Genomic DNA, 23,685 nt, shown 5'->3' on the forward strand with positions numbered 1-23,685 from the left:
CAGTTTATGTATATACACACACACATACATATATTTAGGTGTGTGTGAAACGCAAAAAAATCCGCCGGTTACATCATACATCTGTACCTCGCTGTGTGTATAAATACTCATGGCGAGGTAGAGATAGAGATGTATGATGTAACCTGCTGATTTGCTACGTGTCACACCAGTTAATAAGTAATCATTTGTAAAGGGATGAAATACTTATTTTCATAACTGTATATATACATTACAGAGTGTTGGAGAGAGATACAAAGTAATGTAAGCATTGTACCTGGGCATTTTCCGTCACGGATCTCTCTGATCCGATCCGAGTTCCGACGCTTCAAATTGGATCATTTCTTTAATATGGCCATCCTAGGGTGCCTGCCATTGAACTTCTTTAAGAGCTCGAAACGGATCTCCCTCACAATCCTCTGCTTCTCAGCCTGGACCCGGGTCCTATCATAGCCCCGCTCCAACATGAGCTGCAGGATAAAGATGCAAGCATATAATCCCAATTTTTTTAAATACAAGTATTGAAAATAATGTCCTCAACAAAACATCAAAAAGTATTTAAGTATTTGAAGGGGAAATATTAGATTTAATGTTACCGTTATAAGATCGGATTGTATTGTGATTGTATGTGTGTGGGGTCCGAGCAATCGGATATTGGCCAGCTGAGCAGAGATGGACCTGTCTAGTGAAGTGACGTTACGGTATGGGGTGTACAGCTGGTTCGCCTGCCCGTGGTGCACCCTGGGTAACTTTAAATGAACCAGCAAATACTGGCGGTAATACAAATAAAGCTTCTCCTGAGTCCTGACCAACAGGACACAAACTCTAATCTATAGACTGTGTTTGTGTGTGTGTGTGGTGGTGGGGGGGGGGGTATATAGTGTGCGGCAGGAAAATGGATGTGCAATGTGCATGTCAGAGATATTTCTCTGCTGTCCATACATACATGCTGCAGACATAGTGCTGTGATGTCACAACAATACTGCATCAATCAGTAATATCTACTTAGACCTGATAAAATGTGAAGTTGTATGTATTGCGAAAAAACATTTGCATCATAAGTGACGATTTTTCGCAATCGCGAATATTTTATAACAGTCTATCTGCATATAAAGCAATTGTTCTGACATGCATGTGACATGTAATCAAATGCACTGCTGTAATATCAAATTACTTACAGTGGTCAGAAGTTCTTCCTCACTGTCGCGAAAATTGCTGCCAACCATGTTTTCCAATCTCCTCAAACCTTGGGTAGTTTAAAAATAGTTGCTAAACTAGGCCATGCCCCTTTCGCGCATGCGCAGTAAGCGAATTTTACATTGCGACTTTTGCATTGATAAAAAATAATGAACGAAGATAGCGAATTTGCGAATATATGACGAATATTCGCTCAAATATTTGTGAAATATTGCAAATTCAAATATAGCCCCTGCCCCTCATCACTAATGTTCATACAGGGAGTGCAGAATTATTAGGCAAGTTGTATTTTTGAGGATTAATTTTATTATTGAACAACAACCATGTTCTCAATGAACCCAAAAAACTCATTAATATCAAAGCTGAATATTTTTGGAAGTAGTTTTTAGTTTGTTTTTAGTTTTAGCTATTTTAGGGGGATATCTGTGTGTGCAGGTGACTATTACTGTGCATAATTATTAGGCAACTTATCAAAAAAACAAATATATACCCATTTCAATTATTTATTTTTACCAGTGAAACCAATATAACATCTCAACATTCACAAATATACATTTCTGACATTCAAAAACAAAACAAAAACAAATCAGTGACCAATATAGCCACCTTTCTTTGCAAGGACACTCAAAAGCCTGCCATCCATGGATTCTGTCAGTGTTTTGATCTGTTCACCATCAACATTGCGTGCAGCAGCAACCACAGCCTCCCAGACACTGTTCAGAGAGGTGTACTGTTTTCCCTCCTTGTAAATCTCACATTTGATGATGGACCACAGGTTCTCAATGGGGTTCAGATCAGGTGAACAAGGAGGCCATGTCATTAGATTTTCTTCTTTTATACCCTTTCTTGCCAGCCACGCTGTGGAGTACTTGGACGCGTGTGATGGAGCATTGTCCTGCATGAAAATCATGTTTTTCTTGAAGGATGCAGACTTCTTCCTGTACCACTGCTTGAAGACGGTGTCTTCCAGAAACTGGCAGTAGGACTGGGAGTTGAGCTTGACTCCATCCTCAACCCGAAAAGGCCCCACAAGCTCATCTTTGATGATACCAGCCCAAACCAGTACTCCACCTCCACCTTGCTGGCGTCTGAGTCGGACTGGAGCTCTCTGCCCTTTACCAATCCAGCCACGGGCCCATCCATCTGGCCCATCAAGACTCACTCTCATTTCATCAGTCCATAAAACCTTAGAAAAATCAGTCTTGAGATATTTCTTGGCCCAGTCTTGACATTTCAGCTTGTGTGTCTTGTTCAGTGGTGGTCGTCTTTCAGCCTTTCTTACCTTGGCCATGTCTCTGAGTATTGCACACCTTGTGCTTTTGGGCACTCCAGTGATGTTGCAGCTCTGAAATATGTCCAAACTGGTGGCAAGTGGCATCTTGGCAGCTGCACGCTTGACTTTTCTCAGTTCATGGGCAGTTATTTTGCGCCTTGGTTTTTCCACACGCTTCTTGCGACCCTGTTGACTATTTTGAATGAAACGCTTGATTGTTCGATGATCACGGTTCAGAAGCTTTGCAATTTTAAGAGTGCTGCATCCCTCTGCAAGATATCTCACTATTTTTGACTTTTCTGAGCCTGTCAAGTCCTTCTTTTGACCCATTTTGCCAAAGGAAAGGAAGTTGCCTAATAATTATGCACACCTAATATAGGGTGTTGATGTCATTAGACCACACCCCTTCTCATTACAGAGATGCACATCACCTAATATGCTTAATTGGTAGTAGGCTTTCGAGCCTATACAGCTTGGAGTAAGACAACATGCATAAAGAGGATGATGTGGTCAAAATACTCATTTGCCTAATAATTCTGCACGCAGTGTATGTGCCCACATTGATGAGCAGTGATGGCCAGTTCGCAGTGTTCGCCTGCGAACACATGCGGGCTGCCATCTTGACTCACCCGGCCGGCGATGCACAGGTAAGCCCTTACCTGTGCCTGTGCCGCGAGCCGGTCTGAAATCAAATGCGGTCACCGGGAGCAGGCAGTTCCGAGAACAGCCCGATGAAGGCCCCCGCGGCTGTTCTCGGAACTGCCTGCTCCCCGTGACCGCATTTGAACACTGCGAACTGGCCATCACTGTTGATGAGAAAAATTATGTTTTAATATATGCAAATGAGCCTCTAGGAGCAACGGGGGCGTTGCCGTTACACCTAGAGCAGTGGTTCTTAACCTTGTTGGAGGTACTGAACCCCACCAGTTTCATATGCGCATTCACCGAACCCTTCTTAATTGGAAAAATTAAATATGATTTTTTCAAATTCAAAACATAGGTATATATTTATACATAGGTGCACAAAGTGAATAAAACCATTAAAGAACAAAACCATTAAGAACAAAGAACAAAACCATTAAAACATGATTTTCACACAAAAATAAAAACATAATAATGAATATTTACTGCAAATCAGTGTGACTTCTGCTGTTGTCTTTCAGAGACCAGGTCAGAAATGCGCGGCTTTACCTTGGCAAGTGCCACTCTCATGTCATTTTCGCAACAAAGTCTGTTCCTTTTCTTTGTTTTTATGTCCAGCATCCTTGAAAAGGATTGCTCGCAAAGATATGTTGTAACAAACGGTATGAAAAACTCCAGACCTTTCTTAGCAATAACAGGTTACGTTACCATTTGTTGACAGCAAAACGTTGAGAGCGTTGTTGTTCTGAAGAGTTGCTGTTGAACCTGGCTCTGCTGAAGTTCAATGATTTAATCGAGGTATTCATCATTGACATCTGTTGTCTCAACACTAAATGTGAACGGCTGTCTCACCCATGCTGGATATGACTCTCTTGTAGGGAAGTATCCATCAAGAGACGTTGCAAGCTCATCTAAGTGCGTGTCAATTGCTTGCTTCAGTTCCGTGGGTACAGAAATGTCTCCGATTCCAGATACATCTTCGATCTTACTTACACAGTCGTCTAGCAGGGGAAAGTTTGCAAAGTTATCGTTCTCTATTCGTCGTTTCCATAACGGTAGCTTTTTTTGAAAAGCCTTCAGGTTTTCTTCCGCTTCGATGATGTTGACTCCACCGCCCTGCATCTGTTGGTTGAGATGATTTAGAGCTGCAAAGATATCAGTCATGTACGCTAAAATGAGAATGAACTCAGAATCTTTGAAGCAATCTGCATGACAATGTTGGTGCTCTTGCAAAAACAGGGCTAATTCCACACGCACGGCAAAAACACGATTCAACACCTGTCCCCGGGAAAACCACCGAACGTTGGAATGGTACAGAAGTACCTCAAATTCAGATCCCATTTCTTTACACAGCTCCCTGAAGATGCGGTGCCTCAGAGCACTATTTCGCACATAGTTCACACATTCCACTACAATTTTTAATACTTCTGCCAGTTTTGGAGGCAAGGTTTTTGTTGCCAATGCATGCCTATGCAGAATACAATGCGTAACAATGATGTGTGGTGCATCGGCTTTCACTAGCGCACCAAAACCAGACTTTCTTCCCAGCATGGCTGGAGCTCCATCCAAACAAACTGCAGAAACCATATCCCACAAAAGATTGTTGTCTTTGAAGAAGTCATCCACAAGTTTCTTCACATCGGCTGCCTTAGTTGTTGTTGTAAGAGGCTTACAAAATAAAAACTCTTCCTTTATCACGTCGTCTTTCACATAGCGCACGAATACTGCAAGCTGGCTTAGATTGGAGACGTCTGTGGTCTCGTCGAGTTGAAGGCAGAATTTTGCCGGGCTTGAAATCAGATCTGCAACTATTTGAGCCAAGATGTCTTTGCTCATGTCCTCTATTCTGTTGCTGATGGTGTCATTTGAAAGAGGAATTTGGGATAACTTAACTTCAGCCGCTTTTCCCGGCATGATATTCGCCATCTTCAACACAGCTGGTTTTATGAGTATTTCACCAATGGTGTGGGGTTTGCCCTGCTTTGCGATCAGGTAAGCAACTTCGTACGATGCTATGAGGATCGGTTTGTTGATGGGTACAAAGCCGAGAACAGGCAGACTAGCCTTTTCATCGACTCTGGCTCTCCTCACCTTGAATTCAGCGAGCGTTGTGTTCTTGTATTTTCCATCTCCATGCAGCTTAACCCCTTAAGGACATAGGACGTACCGGTACGCCCTATTTCCCGAGTCCTTAAGGACCAAGGACGTACCGGTACGTCCTGACTTAAAATCGGAATTCCGGCGCCGCGGGGGTTAATCGGAACGGGACGCCGGCTGAAATCATTCAGCCGGCATCCCGTAACAACGCAGGGGGGGGTCATTTGACCCCCCGTATCGGCGATCGCAGAAAACCGCAGGTCAATTTTCGGGTGTCCTGTGACCCGATGAACCGGAAAAAGACTGCGATCGGTGGCGTAATTATACACCACCTATCGCAGTCCGAGGATTTGGAGAGGCGGTGCTGGCCCTGGTGCTGAACGCCGCTGTCCAGGGTGCTGATTGGTGCAGGGGAGAGAGGCGCGAGATTCAAACTTCCTGCGCTCCTCTCTCCCCTCCTCTTCCTGTCCAGCACCCTGACCGTGCAGCATCGTCCAGCACCAGCTCCTGCGTCCCCCTAATCGGCATACATCACCCTCCTGCACCCATCGCCACCCAGGTAGGTTAGGGTCAGTGAGGGAGAGGCACCGTTAGGCAGGGAAAGAAGGGAAAAGTAAGTTAGAAAAAAAAAAGAAAAAGTACTTTTATTCCAAACTTCCATCTATCCATCTAACCCTAACCCAGACCCCCCCTGCCACTTGCCACCCCCACCAGCCCCCCCACCCCCCCCACCACCCCCCCCCCCCACCCCCCCACCAGCCCCCCCCACCCCCCCACCACCCTCCCCCCCCTCACCCTCCCACCAGCCTCCCCCCCCTCACCACCACTTTTTTTTTTTCTGCGTGCGCTGACTGGCCGGCACTTTTTAGCGTCCGTCCACTGTTAGCGCACCACCCCACCGACCGCTGATCAGCGTTGTACCGCTGATCAGCAAGTTTTAACTTTTTTTTTTCCTAACACTTGCACTTTTTTTTTTGCCTTTTTTAGTACGCGAACACCCGTTGCCCCCACACACATGCACATATAATAAAGGTTTACACACACGCACACCTACATGCACACACACCCATGGCCCGCCGGATGTTCTCGGCCGAGGAGGCATACGCCCAGATTGCCTCCGACTCTGAGAGCTCCAGTGAGGATGAGGATGACCCCACATTCCTTTTATCATCCGCATCCTCCTCATCATCATCGGATGACGATGAGCCACCAAGGCGGCGGAGACGCCGCCAGGCGGAGCCAGGGGCCCCACATGCTAGGGATCCCGTGGCCCACCCTAGTACGAGCCGCCCTGGGGTTCGTACTGGTTTCCCGGCCCACCAAATAAGTCCACCGGAGCCCCCTGCCGATGAACTTAGTTGGTGTCCCCCAGTGGACTTTGAGCCTGAGATTCCGGATTTTGCTGGCAATCCTGGAATCCAGATTCCCACAGTGGGGTTTACTGAAATAGACTATTTTAGTTTTTTTTTCAGTAACCCACTGGTGAATTTGATGGTGGAGCAGACGAATCTGTATGCCCAACAGTTCGTCGCTCAAAACCCAGGCTCAGTTTTGGCTAGACCCGGTGGCTGGACGCCGGTCAGTGCAGCCGAAATGAGGACATTTTGGGGCCTCGTGCTGCATATGGGTCTAGTCCAAAAACCCAGTGTCAGGCAATACTGGAGTGGGGACGTCCTATACCAGACCCCACTGTACAGTATGGTCATGACACGTACACGGTTTGAGGCCATCCGGAAATGTCTGCATTATTCCGATAATGCAGCATGTCCACCCCGAGGTGATCCTGCCTATGACCGGCTGTATAAGATACGGCCGGTCATCGATCACTTTGGGGCCAAATTCATGGAGGCCTACGTACCTGGAAGGGAGGTCGCGGTTGATGAGTCTCTCGTTGCGTTCAAGGGGAGACTCAGTTTCCGCCAATACATTCCCACAAAGCGGGCGAGGTATGGCGTGAAGCTATACAAAATTTGTGAGAGTACCTCAGGGTACACTTACAAATTTCATGTGTACGAGGGGCGAGATTCCCGTATTCAACCCCCAGAATGTCCCCCCACTCTGGGTGTTAGCGGGAAACTCGTGTGGGACCTTATGTACCCACTGCTGGATAATGGTTACCACTTGTACGTGGATAACTTTTATACCAGCATTCCCTTGTTCAGGTCCCTTGCCGCCAGATCCACGTTCGCTTGTGGGACCGTGCAGAAAAATCAACGCGGCCTCCCTGCCTACCCCCTCCAGGTACCTATCCCCAGGGGTGAGACCCGTGCCCTTACCAGTGGAAACCTGTTGCTGGTCAGGTATAAGGACAAGAGGGATGTCCTTATGCTGTCCACAATCCACGGTAACGGCACCACCCCTGTCCCTGTGCGAGGTACCGCGGCAACGGTCCTCAAGCCCGATTGTATAGTCAACTACAATCGGTATATGGGAGGAGTTGATCTCTCTGATCAAGTCCTCACGCCATATAACGCCATGCGCAAAACCCGGGCATGGTACAAAAAAGTTACGGTCTACTTGGTACAGGTTGCCATGTACAACTCTTTTGTACTATCCCGAAGCGTTGGCAGCACAGGGACATTCCTCCAGTTCTATGAGGCAGTCCTCAAGGCCCTGATCTTTTCGGACCGGGAAAGAGCAGGCCGGAGTACCTCGGGAACTGGAGGCGCCCGGATCTTCCCTGGCCAACACTTTCCAGGTGTGGTCCCCCATACTGGAAAGAAGGGACGAACCCAAAAAAAGTGCAGAGTGTGTCACAAGAGGGGGATACGGAAGGACACCACTACTCAATGTGACACGTGCCCCGATCATCCGGGTCTCTGCATTATCAATTGCTTCAGGGAGTATCACACTTCCATGGAGTACTAAATTTTTATAATCCCCAACAGTCCACTAGAGAACATAAAACACTATGGCTCTCAGACTTTGGAGACACGGAAACAATTTTTCTTTCCCCAAAAAATATTAGTTTTAGTGCAGGCATCCTCAAACTGCGGCCCTCCAGATGTTGTAAAACTATAACTCCCAGCATGCCCAGACAACCTACAGCCATCAGCAGGGCATGGTGGGAATTGTAGTTTTACAACATCTGGAGGGCCGCAGTTTTAGGATGCCTGCTTAGTGTTTCCAAAGTCTGAGAGCCATACATATTGGGCATCGTCGCGTGCGTAAAAGTCGTCGCTATAAAAATAACTTTTGACCAAACGCCTCGGATGAACGGTGTTAAAAATATTAAATAAAAACTGTGCCAAAACACCCATTTTTGGGCAAAATTTCAATTTGAATCCATTTTGCCAGTAATAAAGCAAGGGTTAACAGCCAAACAAAACTAAATATTTATTGCCCCGATTCTGTAGTTTGCAGAAACACCCCATATGTGGTCGTAAATGGCTATATAGCCGCACGACAGGGCATAGAACGAAGGGAACTCCATACGGTTTCTGGAAGGCAGATTTTGATGGACAGTTTTTTTTTTTACACCATGTCCCATTAGAAGCCCCCCCTGATGTAGCCTAGACTAGAAACTCCAAAAAAGTGACCCCATCTAAGAAACTACACCCCTCAAGGTATTCAAAAGTTACTTTACAAACTATGTTAACCCTTTAGGTGTTCCACAAAACTAAATCGCGAATGTAGAAACAATTTTAGAATTTAATTTTTTTGTTACATTGCCTCAAAAAAGAGTAAAATAGAGCAACCAAAAATCAAATTTACCCCAAAAATAGTCCCAAAACAACAACCACCTTATCCCGTAGTTTCCTAGATGGGGTCACTTTTATGGAGTTTCTACTCTAGGGGTGCATCAGGGGGCTTGAAAGGGTACATGGTGTAAATAAACCAGTCCAGCAAAATCTGCCTTCCAAAAACCATATGGTGTTCCCCTTCTTCTATGTCCTGCCGTTTAGCCAAATAGTAGTTTACGACCACATATGGGGTGTTTCTGCAAACTACAGAATCAGGGCAACCCATTTTGAGTGTTGTTTGGCAGTTAACCCTTGTTTTACTCCTGGAAAAAATTGATTATATTGGAAAATTTTCCAAAAAATAGAAATTTCTAAATTGTTTCTCCATCTGCCATTAACTCTTGTGGAACACCGAAAGGGTTAACAAAGTTTGTAAACCCAGTTTTGAATACCTTGAGGGGTGTACTTTCTTAGATGGAGTCACTTTTTGAAATTTCTATTCTGGGGGTGCAACAGGGGGCTTCAAATGGGACATGGTATAAACAAAACCAGTCCTGCCAAATCTGCCTTCCAAAACCCATATGGTGTTCCCCTCCTTCTATGTGCTACCGTTCGGCCAAACAGTAGTTTACGACCACATATGGGGTGTTTTTGCAAACTACAGAATCAGGGCAACCCATTTTGAGTGTTGTTTGGCAGTTAACCTTTGTTTTACTCCTGGAAAAAAATGATTATATTGCAAAATTTTCCAAAAAATAGAAATTTCAAAATTGTTTCTCCATCTGCCATTAACTCTTGTGGAAGATCTAAAGGGTTAATAAAGTTTGAAAAAACAGTTTTGAATACCTTGAGGGGTGTAGTTTCTAGAATGGGTCATTTTTGGGAGGTTTCTATTATCTAAGCCTCACAATATGACTTCAAACCTGAACTGGTCCATAAAAAGTGGGATTTTGAAGATTTCTGAAAATTTCAAAATTTGCTTCTAAACTTCTAAGCCTTGTAACATCCCCAAAAAATAAAATATCATTCCCAAAATGCTACAAACATGAAGTAGATATATGGGGAATGTAAAGTCATCACAATTTTTGGGGGTATTACTATGTATTACAGAAGTAGAGAAACTGAAACTTTGAAATTTGCTAATTTTTCCAAATTTTTGGTAAAAATTGTATTTTTTTATGCAAAAAAATTAACTTTTTTGACCGAATTTTAGCAGTGACATGAAGTACAATATGTGACGAAAAAACAATCTCAGAACGGCCTGGGTAAGTCAAAGCGTTTTAAAGTTGTGAGCACTTAAAGTGACACTGGTCAGATTTGCAAAAAATGGCCTGGTCCTTAAGGTGAAAATGAGCCCGGTCCTTAAGGGGTTAAGGAAGTGTTCTCTTAGTTTTGCCGGTGCTAGACTAGAATTGCTCAACTTGGCATTGCAAATCATACAGTTAGGACGCTGACTCCCATCACGTTCCGTTATACATGTGAATCCATATTGTACATATTCGTCCGACCACTTTCTTTTTTTGCTCGACATAGTTAGTATGAAGGGATAGGCCAAGCGATGTTGCGTGATCACCTGCAGCCAATGATGGACAAGCGGGGCGAGTCGGGTGTGTGTCTTGACCTCCAGGGCCAGACTGGGGATACAAAGCAGCCCTGGAAAAAAAATCTATGTCAGCCCCATAAGTCACTGCGCCTAATATACTACTGCCCCCCCCCCCTCTCCACTATCTAATACACTGCTGCCCCCTCCCCACCACCCCCAATACACTGCTGAACACCCTCCCACCCCCCTAATACACTGCTTATCCCATCCCACCCCCTAATAAACTGCTGACCCCCCTCCCAACCTCCTAATACACTACTGACCCCCAGCCTCCCAGCCACCCCAATACACTGCTGACCCCCCAGTCCCTCAATACACTGCTGACCCCCTCCCAAAACAATCTCAGCCCCCCTAATACAATGATGACCCCCTTCCCAGCCCCCCTAATTCACTGCTGACCCCCCTCCTAGCCACCCCAATACACTGCTGACCCCCCTCCTAGCCACCCCAATACACTGCTGACCCCCATCCTTGCCACCCCAATACACTGCTGACCCCCACCCTCCTAGCCCCCCCAATACACTGCTGGCCCCTCCAATACAATGCTGACCCCTTAAATACAATACACAATAGGTCCTCCAAGCCCCTTTACTCTTACCTGTAGTACAACAGGTCAGCTTAGCTCAGTGATGCCGGTGTCTGTGTGCAGGAGGGACAGGATGCCGCCGCCGCCACCATGCTGTGCAGTCACTAGATCCGCCGCCGCGCAGCCACCGGATATGACGTCCTGTCGTCATATGCCGCTCACATCCGGCGGCTGGCGGAAGCAAAATCATTGCGCTCGCTCGGCTCTTCTGATCATGAGCCGCAGCGGGCGCAAAAGGAGTCTGAGTAACAGGAAATAAATATTTTCCTGTCTTGTGGCAGCCACCTATCAAAGCGGCCCACCAGGGCCGGCGGCCGAACCCGCGAGACTGACTCACCGAACCCCTGGGGTTTGATCGAACCCAGGTTAAGAACCACTGACCTAGAGTCACTGCTCTCTGCAACTGCCGCGCTCTCTTCACTTTCATTGACAGGACCAGGCATTATGATGTTTTTACTGCCCAGCCCTGTCAATCAAAATGCAGAGAGAGCAGAACCTCTAGGCACTGTCCTCAGGATGGTGATACAGTTCAATACTGTGGTGAGGGTGGCAGTATTTTGTGCTGCACTGTGGTATTTAGTTCTGCTGGGGCAGTATGTTGTGCTCCACTACAGTATTGCAGGCCCCGCCTACCTCTGTTCTCTCTGCCTACTTGTGTTGCCCCACTTTTTCTCAATTTGGACCCGCCTACAAACGTTGGGGCAACATTAGGTTTTTTTCCAGAGCCACTTTAAGTACCCAGTCCACTCATGGATACTACTTGCAGACCGCCATCAGAATTCTGATGGTGGAGTACCAAATGAAGACAGAAATTTGGGCTGCCAGAAAACGTTGAAAATCCAAGTATCATAAAAAAATATTAAAAAAAAGTATTTAAAGCCATAAAACATAAAGGTTAAAGGTTCACTGAGTTTTTAGAAAACTTTTGATATGTCGTAGTGACATATCAATGGTTTTGATTGGTGGGAGTATGAGTGCTGAGACCCCCCCACTGATCGCCAGAACAAGGAGAGCGAGTGCAATATGCAAGCATTTCTCTCTCCTTGTTCTTAGAGAGATATCAAAAGTTTAGATGGGTGGGGGTCTCGGCCAAAATTAAAAGTCTTCTGAAAACTCAGTGACCCTTTAAAATCCTGTATACAGAGAAGACCCAATGTGGAATAAAATAAGTCCCAACACCGTGATGCAAGTCACATCCTTTATTTGAAAAGAAAAGATCAACAATGATCAACATAAATAATGTGCACAAATATAACATGCAAACAGTACACAGCTTGAATAAACAATAGGTTGAAGGATCCAGGAACTTGCACCATACTTGCACAAGCCTTGGGAAGGGTATTTACAGGGCTAATGAAATGCACTAAATCTATGCTCTGGGTGAAGGCAGACCTAAATAAGAGACCTAAATCTTTTGCTCTGTCAGGGTCTGTTCACATGGTGGAATTTGGCAGTTGAATTTTGGCACGAACACCATGGCAAAATTCTACCAGTGGCCACATGGTATCTGCCTTTCATTGTCTTCAAAGGGGGACAGTTCTGCAGATCGAAGGCTGGCTGTTTAAAGCCTCAACTGTGCCAAGAAGGGACATGTCCTTTCTTGTAGTTGTGTGTGGACAGCCGCCGCTTGAAACTGTTGCCACTGTCCATCCAACAGAGCCTAACCACAAGCAGGTCCACGAGGGAACAACTGCAGCAAAAACCACAGCAATTTCTGCCACAGTATAACGCAGAAAATGTTGACACTCTTCCTCTGCAGTGAACCCCCGTGGGGCCCAGTGCATAAGATACAGGGGTTATGGCCCTGATGATGATGTTGTTTTGTTATGGTGTCCTACCTCAGGCCGCTATCTGGAAATGGGTGCAGTTATTATAAATGCAACAAAGTCTTTTTTTACTAAGTGCAACATAGAACTTGAAATACATACAGTAGCAGCAGGCTTTAAGTGCAATTCTTCTGGCACCAGCTTAGGAGGTGTGGTGGCTGGTTGGATGGCTCCCATTCTGCACTTAGGTGATAGTGGCCTAGTGGTTGTTTGGTGACAGATGTCTTGGTTGTGGTCCCTCACCTTATAGCAGTGTCTGTAGATGCAGATGTAGCAGTTGTTCTCTCTGCTATCTGGAATCCCAAGGCTCCACTTGAGGCTATCCTTAGCTGTCATTCTGGCAGGAGAAAGGTATCTGGTTCCTGAACTTCCCTTAAAGGAGAAAACATATGATTCATGGGGTGGGTGTTCTACGAGCTACTTCCTAACCCACCACCACCACCACCACTATTAGAACAGGACCTCTTTTGTCCCCTCTCCTCCTAGCACTTACTCACTACTCTGGACTTTCCCCTCCTGGCAGAAAATCAGACTAAGGCTACTTTCACACCTGCGTTTAGGTGCGGATCCGTCTGGTATCTGCACAGACGTATCCGCACCTATATGCAAACGCTTAGATCCATTCAGAACGGATCCGTTGCATTACCATGTACAAAAAAAAAAAAATATATATATATATATATATATATATACATACACTCACCTAAAGAATTATTAAGAACACCATACTAATACGGTGTTGGACCCCCTTTTGCCTTCAGAACTGCCTTAATTCTACGTGGCATTGATTCCACAAGGTGCTGATAGCATTCTTTAGAAATGTTGGCCCATATTGATAGGACAGCATCTTGCAGTTGATGGAGATTTGAGGGATGCACATCCAGGGCATGAAGCTCCCGAGGTTCCACCACATCCCAAAGATGCTCTATTGGGTTGAGATCTGGTGACTGGGGGGGCCATTTTAGTACAGTGAACTCATTGTCATGTTCAAGAAACCAATTTGAAAACATCCCCCACACCATTACACCACCACCACGAGCCTGCACAGTGGTAACAAGGCATGATGGATACATGTTCTCATTCTGTTTACGCCAAATTCGGACTCTACCATTTGAATGTCTCAACAGAAATCGAGACTCCTCAGACCAGGCAACATTTTTCCAGTCTTCAACAGTCCAATTTTGGTGAGCTTGTGCAAATTGTAGCCTCTTTTTCCTATTTGTAGTGGAGATGAGTGGTACCCGGTGGGGTCTTCTGCTGTTGTAGCCCATCCGCCTCAAGGTTGTGCGTGTTGTGGCTTCACAAATGCTTTGCTGCATACCTCAGTTGTAACGAGTGGTTATTTCAGTCAACGTTGCTCCTCTATCAGCTTGAATCAGTCGGTCCATTCTCCTCTGACCTCTAGCATCCACAAGGCATTTTTGCCCACAGGACTGCCGCATACTGGATGTTTTTCCCTTTTCACACCATTCTTTGTAAACCCTAGAAATGGTTGTGCGTGAAAATCCCAGTAACTGAGCAGATTGTGAAATACTCAGACCGGCCCGTCTGGCACCAACAACCATGCCACACTCAAAATAGCTTAAATCACCTTTCTTTCCCATTCTGACATTCAGTTTGGAGTTCAGGAGATTGTCTTGACCAGGACCACCCCCCTAAATGCATTGAAGCAACTGCCATGTGATTGGTTGACTAGATAATTGCATTAATGAGAAATAGAACAGGTGTTCCTAATAATTCTTTAGGTGAGTGTATATATATTTTTTTGTTCATGATAATGCAAACGGATCCGTTTTGACTTTACATTGAAAGTCAATGGGGGACGGATCCGTTTGAAAATTGAGCCATATTGTGTCAACTTCAAACGGATCCGTCCCCATTGACTTACATTGTAAGTCTGGATGGATCCGTTTGCCTCCGCACGGCCAGGCGGACACCCGAACGCTGCAAGCTGCGTTCGGGTGTCCGCCTGCTGAGCGGAGGACAAACGGTGCCAGACTGATGCATTCTGAGCGGATCCGCATCCACTCAGAATGCATTAGGGCTGGACGGATCCGTTCGGGGCCGCTTGTGAGAGCCTTCAAACGGAACTCACAAGCGGAGCCCCGAACGCTAGTGTGAAAGTAGCCTAACCCACTCCTACCAAAAGGGGAGGAACAGGGTTGTAGCCCTGTTCCTGCCAACCATTACCTCCCCTGCTGGATAAAATGGCATAGTAAAAAAATACATAAATACATATCATTGCATATAGAAAAAAAATAGTAGTACACCAAGGTCTGGGGTATTAAACCTCCATATCCTTGCTGGTGGCAAAGAAGAATTGCACGAAAAGCCTGCTGCTGCTGTACGTATTTCAAGTTTGACGTTGCACTTAGTAAAAAAGACTTTGTTATGTTTAACTCTGGCCTCATTCTTCAGTACTATAATTTCACTGCACCGATCCCCAGGGAGCAACGGCCTGAGGGAGTACACCGTGACATTATACTTCATCAGGGCCACTACCACTCCCATCCTCTACACTGGCTCCTCGGGGAGTTGCTGCACTATTAGAAAGGAATGGTGGGGTCCAGGCTACACAACCAGATTGCTGCTATATGGGGCATTCTAAACAGCAGAGCTGGCCTGCTATTCTAGGTCCCCCAGACACCGTCAAGGTGTCACCATGTGTTGCTGCTCTCCGGAAAGAGATGGTAAGGTGTGGCGCACCCCAATGGGAATTAAGTCAAGAGAGTCAGGGTCTGCAGTAAACCAGGGTGCTTCTTTGCTGGAGGAATTCATGTGCAAAACAATACAGGTGAGGCATAGGGCTGGCGTCTCCAGTATCCTCCCTGGCAGAAGAAGGGTTTAATGCTGAGGAATGGCCTGGGTTAGCTGTCCCTTTCTCTCTCAGAAGGCTGGTACACTGGCCAAAGGCTGGAGGCTCAGGGTCTGTGGCAGAATATCCCTGTCTCAGCATCTCTTTTGGTTATTCAATAGTCTGGCAGAGTCTCGTAAACTAAAACCTTCTAGTGTGAGGAGTGGAGTGGAGAAACTCAGCACAAACAAATACAATGTTACAACTCTCGTCTGTCATGGACTTGCATTAGAGCTTTAATGCTAATCAATGGTAATGAGCAATGACACAGCAGTTTTTCCATACAAAAACAAGTCTTCAGACATAATTTAACATAGCAGCACCTGGCATTGAAAAGGTCAGCCTGTCTGGTTTTGGTGGTAAACAAGTATGCCTTTTTCCCTCCAAAACATGCTCTTCTTTAAACCTTATGGTAGCTGTGGAAAATTACCAGCTTCTAATTATTAGCTAGAAAGTTCCAAAGTCTCTTAGTGTTCATTAACCCTTTCCACAGTCCCATACAGGATATGTATCACAACAAACATATAAAATGCAGTTACACAGTATTAAGCAGTACATTACAAGTTAACCTTTTAAAGTGAAATAAAGTAAGGAGTTGACTTTGCATAGGGGAAACAGGCAAATGTCAACAAAAGCCCAGACTTCAAAATACCCCTGCTCCAGGGCACTACATTATATGTGGAAATCAATATGTGAGATCTTCCAGATGGTGAGGAATTGAAGAACAAAGTCTATTAGAAAGTTGCAGAACTTATGATACAAACTGTATAACTAGTAGTATATACTGCACCCTCAATTTCTGCATCATTTACGGTATAAAAATGACATGACATAATTACTATTTTTTATTACCAGTTAGGCTACTTTCACATTAGCGTTTTCAATTCCGCTATTGAGATCCGTCATAGGATCTCAATAGCGGAAGAAAACGCTTCAGTTTTGTCCTCATTCATTGTCAATGGGGACAAAACTGAACTGAACGAAACGGAATTCACCGGAATGCACTCCGTTCCGTTTGGTTGCGCTCCCATCGCGGACAGAATAATGATGCAAGCAGCGTTTTTCTGTCCGCGATGTGGTGCAGAGCAAGACAGATTTGTCCTGACACACAATGTAAGTCAATGGGGATGGATCCGTTTTCTCTGACACAATAAAAAATTGATCTTTAGACTTTCAATGGTGGTTATGATGGATCCATCATGGCTATAGAAGACATAATACAATCGGATCCGTTCATGGCGGATGCATGCGGATGTATTATGGTAACAGAAGCGTTTTTGCAGATCCGTGACGGATCCGCAAAAAATGCTGATGTGAAAGTAGCCTTAGTCATCTGGTTAAGAGCAAACTAAATCTACGATTTTACCTTCATTCTCTATAAAAGAATTAGCGCCGCCCCACTTTCCAGGACTATATTCTATCATTAGCCGCTATCTAGAATTGACAGCAGAGTAATTTGAACTGTGTCTCCCTAGGGCCTGCTCCTTTACTTCCTGCTCTAGGAATAAGGTGTGTATTGATTAGATATCACACTGTAATTGGGCTCCTGGCCTGCAGACGTATGATGGAGATGACAGGAAACAGATACCCTGTTGCTTCGTGTAAATTGTGTATTTGAACAAAATGGTTTGTAACCTTTCATGTCCCCATCAATTTATTTTTAATGCATTCTAAAATAATGTCGTAAAAAATTCTGTGAGAAATTACACATATATTGTCACTCTATTTATCTATCTCATATCTATCTATCTATCTATCTATCTATCTATCTATTATCTATCTATCTATCTATCTCATATCTATCTATCTATCTATCTATCTATCTATCTCATATCTATCTATTATCTATCTATTTATCTATCTATCTATCTATCTCATATCTATCTATCTATCTATCTATTATCTATCTATTATCTATCTATCTATCTATCTATCTATCTATTATCTATCTATCTATCTCCTATCTATCTCTTCTATCTATCTATCTATTATCTATCTATCTATCTATCTATCTATCTATCTACCTATCTATTATCTATCTATCTATCTATCTATCTATCTCATATCTATCTATCTATCTATCTATCTATCTATCTATCTATCTATCTATCCCTTTTGAGCTGACCACCAAAATTGCACAGAAAAAATGGTCTTTTATAGGATTGGTCCTCACAAAGAAATAAGCAAGCAGAATGAGCAATAAAGGGGTATTCCGATCTAGGCAATTCATGGCTAAGATCGGAATACCTGTCCTATTCAGCAGCCAGAGGTGACTGAGGTTTTGGAAAAAGCCACAAGGGCTATGCTACACTGTTTCTATAATTCCTATAGAAGTGAGAGGGAGCTACAGAGACAGCATAGCTCACTATCATGTGTCTAATTCTTGGTCCCTATCATGGCTCCCCTCTCATTCTTATACAGTACACCAGCATCACTACTCTCTAATTTCAGCATGGCTCCCTCTCATTCTTATACAGTACACCAGCATCACTACTCTCTAATTTCAGCATGGCTCCCCTCTCATTCTTATACAGTACACCAGCATCACTACTCTCTAATATCAGCATGGCTCCCCTCATTCTGAGACTCCATGCAGTCTCCACTCGCCATATCGGCCCATGGCAGTCTGCCAGCAATCACATGGGCTGGTGAATTCAGCAAGGCATGGGCTGCACCTTCCTCTCCTCTGAGAGCTTCCCTCCTCCTCCCTTGTGGAAACACTCCTCTTCCTGGTCTCTACGGGCCAAAATGCGTTAAAAAAAGTTTTTGGAATTGGTGGTGGTCGGCTTACGAAGGACCATCATCCATAGACTACACGATTGTAAAGTCTGCCATGGATAAAGCCAGTTTGGATGGGGACAGTTTGTAGCCTCAATGCACGAAACATCTGTGGGACCTTATTCTTCAGGTGCTAACATGCCAAGAGTACGGAGCACAAAATATAAGACCTGCATCACAGACCTGTTCCAGAAACCTTGCCAGTCTGCCAATAGCTTTGTAGTTTTGTGCCCTAGTTCCTGAAGATCAGTATTTTGTGCCTCCTCCTGTTTGATGACCTCCAGTGGTAGGGTTTTTCCAAGAGTAAAATATTGATGACTTAACCTCAAGATCGGTCATAAATATCTGATCGGTCTGGGTCCAACTTCCAGCAACCCTGCTGATCAGCTGTTTGAAGAGGCTGTGGCACTCCGGTTCCCACTTTTTAGGTCAATGATTTCCCATTCATTGGTCAGATAAACTTTTTGCAGCTCAGTTTCATTGCAATACCAAGCACAGCCACTATAAAATGAATGGTGCTGTGCCTGGTTTGCCTTGAGGTGGCTGCAGTGCTGAAGTCTCTTCAGACAGCTGATCGGTGAGGGGTGCTGGGAGTCCTGATCTCCACAGATCTGATATTAATGACCTACCCTGAGGATAGGTCATCAATATTGTACTAATGAAAAACACCTTTAAAGGGGTTTTCCAGTACTTTGATTATTGATTACTTTAAATGCTATTAAAAAAAAATGGCGCTCTATGAATCCTGGCCACCAGCAATGACGTTTCGACTTAAGGCTGTATCACACTGGACAATATTTCGACAGATAATTGCAAATGAGTGTAACGAAGCTCATTTATCGGGGACATCTGATTGTTAAGCATGCTAAATAATCAGCGCTTGCCGGCAGCAGATCGTGCTATCTAATAGCGATCTGCCACCGGCAAACCACCAGACAGTATGGAGTTGAGCGATGGCATAGCAATCGCTCCTCCCTAGGCTGCAGTCTCCTCTGCTAGCTAGCAAGCGATTGCCAGAAGGAAATGCTTCCCTCCCAACAATTTCTTGCTTATCTGCCTGTCTAATACAGGCTTTAGACTTGTGACTGCTGCAGCCAGTTTTGAACTCAGTGATGTCTGCCACTATAAGGAGACGTGCTGCGGTATTGGAGCAGCAGGGTATAGTTAAGATGAATATTACTCAGTTTTCTCTTTTGTAGTATTATAATCTTTTGGTAAAAATTTCCAGGATGTAAATCACCCCTTGAAACGACAAAATATTGGCTATGAGCAGCCACCACTAGGGGGAGCTTAGAAGTTTTCAACTTTTTATGTTCTATTGTTTGCAACTATTAAATTTAAAACATATCCTCAATCGATGAAACCACCCACTCAACAATAAAAGTTCTTCCTCCTGCATTTGTATACAACAATGTAATGTGGTGGCGTCTTTACTTCTCGGCGCGCATCTCCCGGGGGAACTCTATTGCACAACAGTGTTTGTCATCTGGATCCTTTGCTGCATTTCAAGCACTACTCAAGGTAACTGTCATCGTGGATTTATAGATATACTCCTAAACTCAATGGTCTTCTAACAAGTCTCTGCTATTTTTCTGACAGCGCGTCAATGCTCAGCGCTGAAAAAAGTGGCTCGACCGAAGAAATAATTTATGTTTTCTGTCACTGAGCCGAGTCAGAACAGGGCTCTGAAGTCAAGTGCAAATTTCTTTGGGTTGAGACCTAGGTAGGAGGCTGTACAGTATGCACTTGGTGTCAGAAGATTCGAGCTTCTAATAAATAGAGAGTCAGCGGATGGGATGAGAGGTGCCTGATTCTGGAGACATATCAGGGGTCACAGTTACATGTTTGGCAGGAAACTGTCAGCTCTGCAGATTAAAGCCCTGTAAAGCCATCACTCAGCACATCCCATCAGAGATGTGAAAATAATACATGCTGGCGGTATACTGTAATGCCGCAATGTCAATAAAATGGTATCAAGAGAGGCATAATTTGGAGCCCCTGAACCTTAATTTTAAATCTTGAACAGGAACCCACCTTCCATATACCAGTACTTATACTGGTGTCTTCTCATGTGGACTTTAAGCCCCCTCAGACAGCAGGGTTACAGCGACCTCTGCACCCCCTACGGTTATTCCCTCAAAACAATGGTGCACAAGGCAGTATTTAGAATGCACTCCTTGGGTTTCAACATTAATCTTTTGCCTCCCCCAGAATGTAATGTAGCTCAGATGACTAAATTAAGGGAAGGGTAATGTCTTGTCACCGCCAGACATCTGAGAAGCTCTGACAGACGTCCTTCAGAACCTCCTGCTTGAGGTTCTTTTGTTTTGCTTTCATTTTGTCATCTCGTTTCCCTCTCTCAACTGTCATCAAGTTGCACTGATTGCATCCCTTTAAATCCCCTCCCATACTGCATCACTTTGCGGTTTATACAACTTCCTGGAGTGTGCTAATGCTAGAAGCTGTTTCTGCTGCACCCACAAGTTAAGTCTGTTTCTTTATTCCTGTTTTCCTGTTTGCTTGATCATAGGTGACCCTGACTCCCTCCGTATTAAGTGTAGGGAGCTGGTGGTCGTGTCCCCTCACTATTATAGGGTGTTCAGGTGTCATACAGTCGAGGAACGAGGGTATGCAGTTTTCTACCATTGAGATTTTTGCATATGCTGAGCAGTTAGGGAGAGAGCTAGGCTTGTTACAGGGCTTACCCTTCTGTTCCTTAGTTTTGGATCAAGTCAGTCTGATCTTCATTTGTGTCTTCTAGTTTTCTGTAACACCATCCGTGACATGTCTATTGACAAGCTGTATTGTGAATGTCTATGACAACTAGCTGAATTGTGAATGCAGCTCTGGAGTATAATACAGCTGTCAGAAATTTACCCAGCCAAGATACCATTTGTGGCTGTGCTGGGAGGGTTGACATGCCAACCAGTCAAGACCCAGCTGGTCAACCTATCAGTGAGGCAGGAATGTTAGCCAACTGGGTTTCTAGCTCAGCGTCCAATCCCAGAGCTAGGTGGAGAGTTAAGACCACCACTCAGTGATTGTGATTGCCCGTGGTTGCTTAAAGTGTCTTGGCTCTGTTTGTGCTTCTGTGCTTTGTCTGAACTTAAAGGTGTTGTCCGAAATTTTGATATTGATGGCTAGTATTGAGCAAAGTGAGCTTCAGATCCTAGATCCAAAGTCGCCTCAGTCAAAACTTCATTTGAATACTGTACGGAGATTTGAGTCCGATCGGTATTCAAATGTATGGGCTACGGAGCGTTGAAATGAGTTATCACCAAAGTCTCGAGAGATTTCAGTGAATAACTTCGGCATTCGATTTTTAAAATTGAAAACCGTTCTAAAACAGGAATCCGAAGCCGACTTCAGAACCAAGTTTTAAAATGATTTTCAAGTTGAAAAATCAAATCCCGCGGGACTTCAGCGATAACAAATTTCCCTCGCTCGACCCCATATATTTGGATATCTTGGATCCAAAGCTTGATTTGCTCATCCCTATTGATGGCCTATCCTCAGAATAGATCATCAGTATAAGATTGGCACTCCCGATGATCAGCTGTTTGAAGAGCACTGCGGCATATGCCTAGGCTAGTGATATCTCGTTCATCAGTCACGTGGCCTAAGTGCAGCTCAGCCCCATTCAAGTAAATAGTGCTTAGCTGCAATACCAAGCACAGCCGCTATCCAATGGACAAAAATCACAGTGGCTAATAAAATAGGGGTAAAATATAGGTGACGAGGCGTTAACACAGAGAGAATAAAAAACAATGACTATTCTATTGACAACTCGTACGCCGCGTTTCAAAGTTTCCTTAAAGCACATAGACAAAACAGAACAATCAAACTTGTTATTATACAATTGATCCGGAAGTAAAAGTAAGATTGATTAACTTCAAACATAAATAAATTGGTAAAAAATATATGTAAATCAGATTTACAAATCATAATAATGGAACATTCTAACGAATGACAAGGACAACCCCTTTAAAGGTTCAGGATAGGTCATCATCAATATCAGATCGTTAGAGGTCTGACTCCCAGCACCCCCCACTAATTAGCTGATGGGGCTGCAGCCTCCTCACAACATACCAAGCACAGCACCATACTTTTTATAGTGGCTATGCTTGGTATTGCAATGGTACATGTGACCAATATATGTGACATCACTGGCTTAGGAAGAGGGCGGAACTTTCACGAGAGCAACTGCGGCCTCCACAAACAGCTGATCAGTGGGGGTCTGGGTTGTCATAACCTGACCGATTTAATATTGATTACTATCTTGAGGAGAGGTCATCAACATAAGAATCTTGGAAAACTCCTTTAAGACCTGCTCATTAGTGTTGATCGAGCACCAAAGTGCTCGGGTGCTCGGGCCAAACACACCGGGATGCTCAGGTGCTCTACCGAGCACCCGAGTATAATGGAAGTCAATGGGAGAACCCGAGCATTAAACCAGGCACCCCCTGCTCTGAAGAGGGGAGGGTGCCTGGTTCATAGGAAAAGGTCAGAAAATGATGGAAACACCACTGAAATGGTTTGGGAACAGCATGGGGAGGATGTCTGGATGCATCTTGGACTCCCAGGTCGCTACTGGGAACGATGTTGTCCGAGTAGTACGCCACTTTTACAGACTGACAATAATACGCACAAAACCAAAGATAAAATCGATTTTAGAGTAAAAATTGTTAGGAAATATTCTTACTATACTATATACTATAAATTTACTTGTATATAAAGTGCAAGTGCTGCCAAAAATTACAAGGAAGAGGCACTCCGATACAACCTGTATATCACATAAAAGAAGGCCTTATTCACATTGTGGTACAATTGTTCAGGTAGTGGAACTCCTGCACTCATAAAACCTATGCACTAAGTGAAAGGGCTACCAAAAATACACCCTTTGTTACACATAAAGGGCATCATACACAGCCTTGAAAAATTATGATTGATGGCCTGATGGTGACCCTAAAAGGGCCTGCTGATCTGACCATCTAAAACATTATGGGCGAGGGTCTGCTGCCAGTTTGGTGACTCTAGATAACCCGGGGTCGCTCACGCGTCCCCGTGACGACGACGATCCATTCGGATGTCTGCCCTATTAACTTTCGATGTTATTTTCCGCGCAAACCATAGTGACCACGGGCAACAG

This window comes from Bufo bufo, chromosome 10, assembly GCF_905171765.1.
Source record: "Bufo bufo chromosome 10, aBufBuf1.1, whole genome shotgun sequence".
Taxonomy (NCBI): Eukaryota; Metazoa; Chordata; class Amphibia; order Anura; family Bufonidae; genus Bufo; species Bufo bufo.